Raw genomic sequence first — 10,628 nt, 5'->3', positions numbered from 1 at the left:
GCTGCTGAAAAGAGGCCTTTGGTCCCGGTTGGTGGCACCAACCGGGACTAAAGGTCGCATTCGTCCCGGTTGCTGTCATGAACCGGGACTAATGCTTCGTCTATATAACTAGCACTTGTGAAATTTTTCATTCAGTTCGTCTTCCCCGCCCCGACGACGCCGCCAGGCTGCCCCTCTGCGCCTCGCCGTCGCCGTCGTCGCCCCTGCCTCCGATGCCGTCCCGCGCCGCCCAGACGCCGTCGCCGCGTCGCGCCCCCTGCCTCCTCGTCACCCGTCGTCGCGCCCCTCACCTCCGCCCCCTGCCTCCTCGTCGCCCGTGGCCGCGCCCCTCACCGTCGCCCCCGTGCCCTGCCTCCTCGTCGATCGCCGCCCCTTAGTGAGCTCATATGAATTTTCCTAACTTAGATGTGTAGTTAATTTAGATGTGTAGTTTAGATGTGTAGTTAATTGAGTTGTTGTAATTTGTTCATAAATGAATATGCAAAAGTTAGAATTTTTTTCTATTCATAGATTTTTTTGTGATATTATTGTTGAATATGCAAATGTTTGTGTGTTTATATATATGCAAAGAATATGTCAATTTTTCTCATAGAATTTCTATATTTTTTTCCTGTTGTTATTTTGTTCATAGAATTTTTATCTTGTTCATAGAATTTTATGATTTTTTTCTGTTGTAATTTTGTTCATAGAATAAGAAGAGAAAGTGTTTAATAGAATTAGTTAGAAAAATAATATAACTAGTTAAACTAGTTTATTTTTAGTAAGTACTACTTTATTCTATTTATAGTAAGTGCTTAGTAGTTGAACTAGTTGATTTAATAAAACTAGTTTATTTTACTATAGAAGTAGTTTATTTTTAGCAAGAAAATTAATAGAACTAGTTTATTTTTTTAGTTAAAGCAATTATTCCCGCATCGACGTCGATGATGCCAATCCCGCATCCTCGTCGTCGACTCGGCGGAGGAGGCCGGCTTGCTCAGAGGGGCCATGTCCGGGACTGGGCTCCGCCGGGCTGGTTTTGGGAGGTGCTACCTTCCGGGGGGCGTAGGTTGGTGAGGAGCCAGCCCGTCATTGACCCGATCCTTGTTTGGTGGCGGTCGCGTGGGCCAGTGATGGTGCCGAGGCTTCCGGACACCGCGGAGGTGGTACGTCACCGTGTCAGCGAGGAGGACGAGCACGTCCGTCGCTACATGGTTGCGTTGGAGTGCAGGTTCGACAATACCTGGCAGGTTCTTCAGGGATCTCACTGGAGCTATGATCCTGTGATGGTTCCTTCCCTTTGGGTATCCACCGCCCGCGCCGATACCCGTCGGGCGCTACGGTTCTAGCTGTACTAGCGATGCTATATGTATGATAGTATTCGAGGTGTATTAGTGATAATATTCGACGATGTACGGACGCATGGAGATGATGTAGTTTTGCTTATAATTGAATGCATCCTAATTTGAATACTACTTTATTTTGTGATTTGATTTTGCTTATTGAATGCTCAAATTGGAAAACTACTCCTACTTTGAATGCTAAAATTGGAGAGCACACTATGCAAGGCGTATGCATATGATTAGTTGATAGCTTATAGGGTTTTTGTTTTCGCAGAAATCTAGGAGCCCCCCTCCATCATCCCCGCCGTCGTCCCCGTCACCGACCCCCTCCGACCTCGAGGTGAGACTAGCCACGAACCGGTTTTAGAAAGATAATTAAACGATATTTCGGGTTGACTTTAAGTCTATTGAGTCTCCACCATATATGAGAGGATGAAGAATCCCGACTGTTGTCGTGGGGGTAGCTTCTCCTTCGTTCCCGTGTGCTAGACAATTTGGTGTAATGCACTCAGGAACGAAAGGAAGGAGCTACCATCACCGACGGTCGCAAATGTCTGAGAGGAATCAGTGAGGGAGAGTTCCACCATATATATATGTGAGGACGAAGAATCCCGACTGTTGTCGTGGGGGTCGCTTCTCCTTCATTCCCGTGTGCTAGACATTTTGGTGTAATGCACTCGGGGATGAAAGGAGGAGCGACCATCACCAACGGTCGAATGTATACACCACGTGAGCTAAGAGTTTTCAAGAAAAGACTCGACAAACCGATAGTCAACCCGTGATGAATAATAATGATCTAACTTAGGTTTTTTAGTACATATATTTAATTGTAGACCTTTAATATTTGAATTATGAACATAGGAAATGTCGTACTCGGACAACGAAAGTCTCCTGGGGGAGTGCGACTGGTGCCACGACGACCGAGGTCTGTGCGACAGGCCTCACCTGGACGAAGATCGGCGCTTCAGTATTAAGCTGGAGGAGACCTTCAATGTTGAAACGGTACGCAACGACGACAAGTGTTATTTTTTCGTAATTAAGCACGACTTCAACTATTTCAACGTGTACTTTTCATCTTTTACAATTCGACTAGCTTATCCCATGCCATGCAAGACGCTATGTCTTGAAGAGGATGGGTTTTGAAGACCATGAAAGTATGGAAACAAAGAAAATTCACCTAAGGACCCATCATGATATAGATTTTCAAGTAAATCTGTATAATTCTGAGAGCGTAACCCATTTTGGTTGCAAAAATTGGGAAGCAGTTTGCAAGATGTATGTTTTCGATGAGGGTATGCTTGTTACCATGGATCTTGGTGATCCTGACATCGAGCAAGACAATATGGACATTTGGGTCCTTGTTGATACGCCTCCAATTCTACCGCTATGTGAGTTTCTCAAACATAGTTATTAGCTAATTTATATTGTTCATTTCAAAATAGTTGACAGCTTATTTTGATTGTGTTGGGGAACGTAGCAGAAATTCAAAATTTTCCTACGTGTCACCAAGATCAATCTAGGAGATGCTAGCAACGAGAGGGGAGGAGTGCATCTACATACCCTTGTAGATCGCGAGCGGAAGCGTTCAAGAGAACGGGGTTGATGGAGTCGTACTCGTCGTGATCCAAATTACCGATGATCCTAGCGCCGAACGGACGGCACCTCCGCGTTCAACACACGTACGGAGCAGCGACGTCTCCTCCTTCTTGATCCAGCAAGGGGGGGAGAGGTTGATGGAGATCCAGCAGCACGGCGGCGTGGTGGTGGAAGTAGCGGGATCCCGGCAGGGCTTCGCCAAGCGCAAGCGGGGAGGAAGAGGTGTCACGGGAGGGAGGGAGGCGCCAGGGCTTGGGGTGCTGCTCTCATGCGCATCCCCACTATATATAGGGGTGGAGGGGGCTGGTTTCTTGCCCTCCAAGTCCATTGGGGTGTTGGCAAAGGTGGGGGGAAGAAATCCCATCATTTCCCTTCCCCACCGATTGTTATCCCCCTTTTTTAGGGATCTTGATCTTATCCCTTCGGGATATGATCTTATTCCTTCTAAGGTGGAATCTTGGTGCGCCTTGACTAGGGGTGTGGGGCCTTGCCCCCACTACCCACGTTCATGTGGGTCCCCCCATGTAGGTGGGCCCCACTTCGGAACCTTCTAGAACCTTCCCGGTACAATACCGAAAAATCCCGAACATTTTCCGGTGGCCAAAATAGGACTTCCCATATATAAATCTTTACCTCCGGACCATTCCGGAACTCCTCGTGACGTCCGGGATCTCATCCGGGACTCCGAACAACTTTCAGTTAACCGCATACTAATATCTCTACAACCCTAGCGTCACCGAACCTTAAGTGTGTAGACCCTACGGGTTCGGGAGACATGCAGACATGACCGAGACGACTCTCCGGTCAATAACCAACAGCGGGATCTGGATACCCATGTTGTCTCCCACATGTTCCACGATGATCTCATCGGATGAACCACGATGTCGAGGATTCAATCAATCCCGTATACAATTCCCTTTGTCAATCGGTACGTTACTTGCCCGAGATTCGATCGTCGGTATCCCAATACCTTGTTCAATCTCGTTACCGGCAAGTCACTTTACTCGTACCGTAATGCATGATCCCATGACCAAACACTTGGTCACATTGAGCTCTTTATGATGATGCATTACCGAGTGGGCCCAGAGATACCTCTCCGTCATACGGAGTGACAAATCCCTGTCTCGATTCGTGCCAACCCAACAGACACTTTCGGAGATACCCGTAGTGCACCTTTATAGCCACCCAGTTACGTTGTGACGTTTGGCACACCCAAAGCACTCCTATGGTATCCGGGAGTTGCACAATCTCATGGTCTAAGGAAATGATACTTGACATTTGGAAAAGCTCTAGCAAACGAACTACACGATCTTGTGCTATGCTTAGGATTGGGTCTTGTCCATCACATCATTCTCCTAATGATGTGATCCCGTTATCAATGACATCCAATGTCCATAGTCAGGAAACCATGACTATCTGTTGATCAACAAGCTAGTCAACTAGAGGCTCACTAGGGACATGTTGTGGTCTATGTATTCACACATGTATTACGGCTTCCATTTAATACAATTACAGCATGAACAACAGACAATTATCATGAACAAAGAAATACAATAATAACCATTTTATTATTGCCTCTAGGGCATATTTCCAACAGATTGTTCAAACAATGTGCGGAACATGGTAGACAGAACCTACTACACCGATGGCTCTGAGTTAACTTATAAGGAGAAAACTCATCTGGTCGGATTTTGTACTGATCTTGAGAATTACAATATCTATTGTAAAACTCCTCCACATTATGGTCAGTACGTGCCACTAGTGCACGTGTTGAACTACGGTAACTACTATGGAGATACCCTGGTAAGATTTCTTACTATTACGACATCCGTGCATCTTGTGCATACTTCTAAAACTAGTATATCATTGCTAACTATGAAGTTATTACTATGTTTTTCAACAGATAATCCTAGAGGATTGTGTGCCTCATTTGATGTATCAGAATGGTAGCCTTGATGTTTTGAACATACAACCAGGTCATCCTACGAATCTCAACTGTCCATACCGGATTTCTAAAAGAAGTGGAGACATGAAAATCAAAGAATGGAAAAAATGTATGGACAGTCGTAAGGAGGTTCTTGGAAGCAAAAGGAAGCGAAGCGCAAAAATTGGAGACAGGATGATCTCCATTCTCCATAATGGAGAGTCGGGGTCTATATTGTTTTATGTTATTTACCTTAAAGAGGGTATTTAGGTCCTACCTAATACTGATGATCATGTGCTAAGAACAATTAAGTAGGGTTGGTTCGATGACTATGAGGATGATGATTGTATGACTTGTTATTAATAACGAGTAGAAGTTGTATGATGATGATTAGTAGGACTTATTATTATGATGATGCATGATGCGGGCATGAAGAGTTATTATATATCAGTGGGTGAAATGAACATGGATTGGAATGAAGTGAAGGCAACAAGCATGTGGTGCATGTCGAAAGTAGTACTAATCCAAACTTGATCAAGTTAGGATTAATATTACTTTCGACATGCACCACATGTTGCCTTCACTTTAATCTAAGCCATGTTTAGGCATAGCAGTAGCGTTAGTAAATCAAGCACGGAAATAAGAAAGGACAGTTCTCTCTGTTAGCTAGCTTACACACCCTAAATTACCCCCTAAACCCTCCCCCCTTTTAAAAAAAAACAAAAACCCCAGCCACTGAAATGCTGACGCGTGAATGCCATTTGGTCCCGGTTGGTGTCACCAACCGGGACCAAATGCCCTCCTGCCTAGGCTGGCCGCAGCGGCCACGTGGAGGCCCATCTGTCCCGGTTCGTGTAAGAACCGGAACTAAAGGGCTAGGGCATTAGTAACGACCCTTTAGTCCCGGTTCAACAACCGGGACAAAAGGCCCTTACCAACCGAGACAGATGTCCCTTTTTCTACCAGTGGTATATGCTCTTGTGTTTCACAATTTGAAATGTTGTCTCGCTTAAAATCCAGAAAGACCTACAATATTTCCTTAAGGTTCTCCAACGCCTGCCACATGCAAAACTCTCATTGTAATATTGTATTTCCACTATCATTTTAATCACGACCCACTCAACAGCCACATGATGCCAATGTCTTTTGATCTCCTAAGCCGACGGCTTAAGTCCTCATCTTTTTTGGTGGCTTCATAGCAATGCATGGGCATTGTGCCAGTTTACCGAATATTCCCAAAACATCATATACTCATTAATATCATAAAAATGGAGAACATGGACATCATACTGTTAGCTGGTCATAACGAAGTTATCTAGAGCTATCATAAAGCTCGTTCCACGCCGTATCAGAAAATAAATCTCATACTAACAAATCCAGGGAACATCTTGGATCATGAATTAAATCATCTTTAAGTAAAATTGAAGTGCGAAAAGATTAAAATGAACTCCACCCAATTAATGTTTCCTGGTACAAATGGACTTGCCCCATGCAGGACAGTCCTACAAGTGATAAATGAACAATTACTCATAATTTAAAACGAAGTGTTCAGTTTTTATTTAACTCTATTAGAAATATCAGCAGAGATAACAATACAGAACGATTGAAACATAACTAGTTTATTATATGAATATCCATACAATATAACGATGCTTCTAAAGGGTTCAAGCCAGTTTTTCAGGCAGTCGACTTCCAACTGTTGTGTATCTCCTCTTGAAAAAAATTGGCACAGCAGATATGCACTAATACTACCATTAGAGAACTATATCATCCTTCAATAGGCAGGCAACGATAAAATAGTTACAGTATTCTACAAAGAATTTGCCAATCTTGTTAATCAATGTTTATTTTCTCGAGCATATACACAGGTAGGCATGTTATATTGTATGGATATTCATATAAAAATCTCGTGATGACAGTTTACTAGTTCTGAATTAAACCACACAAAAAAAAGAGAAACAGCTAACCAATTGCAGCCCACGGCCTGGCTACAGAACATCAAGTAAATGAAATAACACAAACAGTTATTTTTACATAAAAGCCACCACACACAAATTCCTCTAGTTCTTTGCACATTGAAGAGGCCACGAAGCAGCAAAAGAAACAGATGATATGATACTAACACAGAATGATGTAAACATAATTTCATCAGCAAATTGTTGAATAATAATTTGGTTTTTTGTATCGGCAATGTAAGTCATGCTTTTACCAGCAGCGTAGACACTTTCGAATGGATGATATTGAGTACGGTAGACATTTTCGGATGGTTGATAGTGAGGACAGGTCATGGTTTCGAAAAGCTTCTTGAACTTTGATGACTCAAGATGGACCATGAAAATGCCAATAACTGTCCAAATTAACACCACATTATTCTGCTCAGCAAACCCTAGTATCCCCAGGGTTAGGGGGTTTTTATCTTCGGACTTCAAGGAAAGTAGCTTGTCTATTTCAATAGTTCTTACAAGCTCCCATGAAGCAACACCATCACAGTCAGTCTTCCTCTTCCATAACCGGGCGGTGTAGTCTGCCACTGACATGAAGAGGAAACCCAGCCCACCGCCCTCGGCCCTCATAACTCGGTAGTAGTTACCCTGGCCACGTCTCCGGCGATACCCAAATGGTACCTGCCAAGACCACCTGAAAGTGTTGGACGTCTCCGGCGATGCGAAGCACCGCCCCGTCTCTCTTGTTGAACCCCGGGGGAAGGGCAATGCGGTGCTGGTCGCCGGTGATGGGGTCCCACACCACGACCTGGAAACGCTTCACGGGCAGAAGAGTACGAGACCATGGCGGCATCCAAGGGAAAAACGGTAATCGTCGACCTCCGCGGCAAGGAGAAGCGCCCGGGAGGGAGGCGATTGGGGGCGCCCAGAGTAGGTAGGAAGGAAAGACCATCGTATTTGTCGAAGAAACCGAGCAGAGAAGGGTTGTGGCGGTGGCGGAGGCGGAAGCGGCGGAAGAAGCCGGGGTCGGAGAGGAGGCTGCGCCAGCGCTTGCAGACGAGGGACGCGCGCGGGAGGGAGGAGGGCTGCGGGGGGAGGCGGAGAAGGATCTCGGAGAGCAGGTCGTCGTCGTCCAGCGGCGCGGCCGGCGGCGAGCGGGCATGGCGGCGGCGGCGGCGGCTGCGCATCTCGCGTGGGGAATGGGCGAATGGCAGTGGACTGAACCAGCACGCAAGATGTGTGGCCCCGTGGGTTCATTTCGTTCTGATGGTTCGACAGCCCATGGCCCATGGCCACACAAACATTGAAGCCCATGACTTGCCTTCTGTTTTTTATTTTTGCAAAGGCAAACTCTACCAGAAGTTCAGAACAGGACAGGCAAAAAAAATAGTACTGTACTGTATTCCATTTGCTTTCGCGGGTACATCTATCACGTGTAATATGTTTTTCAATTTTCTCTACATCTGCTTAGCTGCTGCTAATTGTTTGTGGTTTGCCGATCGTATTTACCCTAGTCTGAGAGGGACGAGACTTACCTGCTCTCCGCGCGTGTGCCAATCCGTGCTTTCGTGTACGTGGCTTGATTTGATTGGAACAAAATAAGGCCCCGCCCACCCTCTTAAAATCAAAGGGTAGATGATTAGATTATAAAGGAAAAAGAAAAAAAGACAGCCGTAAGATGAAATGGGAGCACGGATGGGAGCATGCAAGCCGGATCCGTCTAAGAGAGCGTATCACAAAACGCACCAATATTACCTATCACTGTCCTGATCACAGCAGCTAGATTATTCATCTTTTTCGAGAAGTGCGGCTTTATTTCTTAAACACTCTTGAAAGAATCCAAATGTTAGATAGCTCATCCAAACTTTCCCCAAGATCAAAATATAGCAATGAAACCGGGCCCTGATTGAGGGGCAGTTTGGTTCATGTCCTGAACTCCGCGCCTGGGAAATTTTGCTGCCTGGCCAGGCGTGAGAATCTGAAGAAAAAAAGTTGCCTGGTCAGGCTAGCATATGGAAGGAGTGTTTGGTTCATAGCCTGCCCTAGTGGATTTTAACCCATCGTTGTTTGCTCCCTGTTTGCCTCGTTTTCTGCACCACATCAATTAATAAATGCAATTACTTCCAGGCTGCTGCACCAGGCATGTCCAGGCATCCAAAAAAGGACGCCTGGGACCAGGCTAATCATCTTGCCTCGTTTTCCACCAGGCTAACTAGGTTGTTTCGTTGTCCAGGCCAGGCATACTTCCTTCTTTCATGGACATCAACCAAACATGCAGCAGGAAATTCCAGGCAGCCCCCAGGCCAGGCGTCACCCGCTGTGGACATGAACTGCCCCTGAATCGTCAGCTATTTATGCAGGTAGCGGCAAAGAGCAATGCTACAATGCAGGCACAATTCAACACACGGGAGCTTCTTCACAACTCCCAGGCCCGACTGATGCGACAGAATCAGACACAAATTCAACCAAAACACCCAAAATGGCACGTGCTGGAACATAGGGAGAACCCTGGCGCCAAGATCTCCGCGCCCGATGCAACACAGAAGATAAATCAGATTATTTTTTTTTGAAGCTATGATGATTTTTATAGCAAATTCGGAAACTATACGCTCTAATGCATAAAAATCGAAACTATGACCCCGTCGGCCTTCTGTTGGCCGAAGAGGGACTTTTCGGCCTATCGTTGGCCGAAGTAGGCTCTTCAGCCTCCCGTTGGCCTAAGAGTGCCCAGCTGGGCCGAAGATAGTATCCTCGACTTCCCGTTGGCCGAAGAGCACTCTTCAGCTTCCCGTTGGCCGAAAAGTGTCAGGGCACAAAACGTAATTAAGATGGCCTCAAATGAAAAAGTTAACAACATAAAAAATCTTCACCTCGTCGAAACGGTTGATTTTGATATAAAAATCGTCTTCATCCGACGTCGTATGCAATCTGTAGAGCCAAAATAAGGTCAGGGGCAGAAGTTGCAGAGTTACTTCGGACGGACCGAATGGATGTCAGAAAATTTATCACGGGACACGCTGTGCACTCGGTGAGACCATGTGGAATATAGAAGAGTACACAAGTTTGAACACATTCACTTGGTGAGACCGAACCAAACCACTAGGAGGCTCCGAATGGATCCGAAAAATTGCCAAAGATTCCTGTCCGAGTTAAAATTAGGATTTTTGATCCGAAAAATTGTCCGTCTGCACCGGGAAGACTACTTGCGTACCGCGCTTCCGGCCGGGTCTTCTTCGGCGTGAGCTACGGTGCATCACCCCAGCGTCGAGGGTACACGATGACCTTTTTGTGTGCATCACCCCCGGCGTCGAGGGTACACGGTGACGGGCCTGAGAGGTGACCATTGCCTCTACTTTGCATGGTGGATGACGCCACCGCCGAAAGTTTTGGTCTCAATTCATGCCATCGCAACAGAGACATTTCTTCAATGCCGGCATGTGTCTTCCCGGTGCAGACGAACAATGCCCACATCGATTTATGAGGCGGCTGGGACTTCCGTACAATAAAAGGACTAAAAATTCTATCTAAAAATCTTTGGCAATTTTTCGAAGCCTCCGAGTGGTTTGGTTCGGTCTCACCGAGTGAACGTGACCAAACTTGTGTACTCTTCTGTATTTCACACGGTCTCCCCGAGTGCATAGGGTGTCCCGTGACAAATTTTCTCACATCCATTCGGTCTGTCCGAAGTAACTCTGCAGCTTCTACCCCTGACCTTGTTTTGGCTCTACAAGTTGCATACAACGTCGGATGAAGACGATGTTTATATCAAAATCAACCCTTTCGACGAGACGAAGATTTTTTATGTTGATAACTTTTTCATTCGAGGTCATCTTAATTACGTTT

This window comes from Triticum aestivum, chromosome 6D (genome assembly GCF_018294505.1).
Source record: "Triticum aestivum cultivar Chinese Spring chromosome 6D, IWGSC CS RefSeq v2.1, whole genome shotgun sequence".
NCBI lineage: Eukaryota > Viridiplantae > Streptophyta > Magnoliopsida > Poales > Poaceae > Triticum > Triticum aestivum.
The sequence above is the reverse complement of the archived record's forward strand: the minus strand, read 5'-3'. Positions refer to the sequence as shown.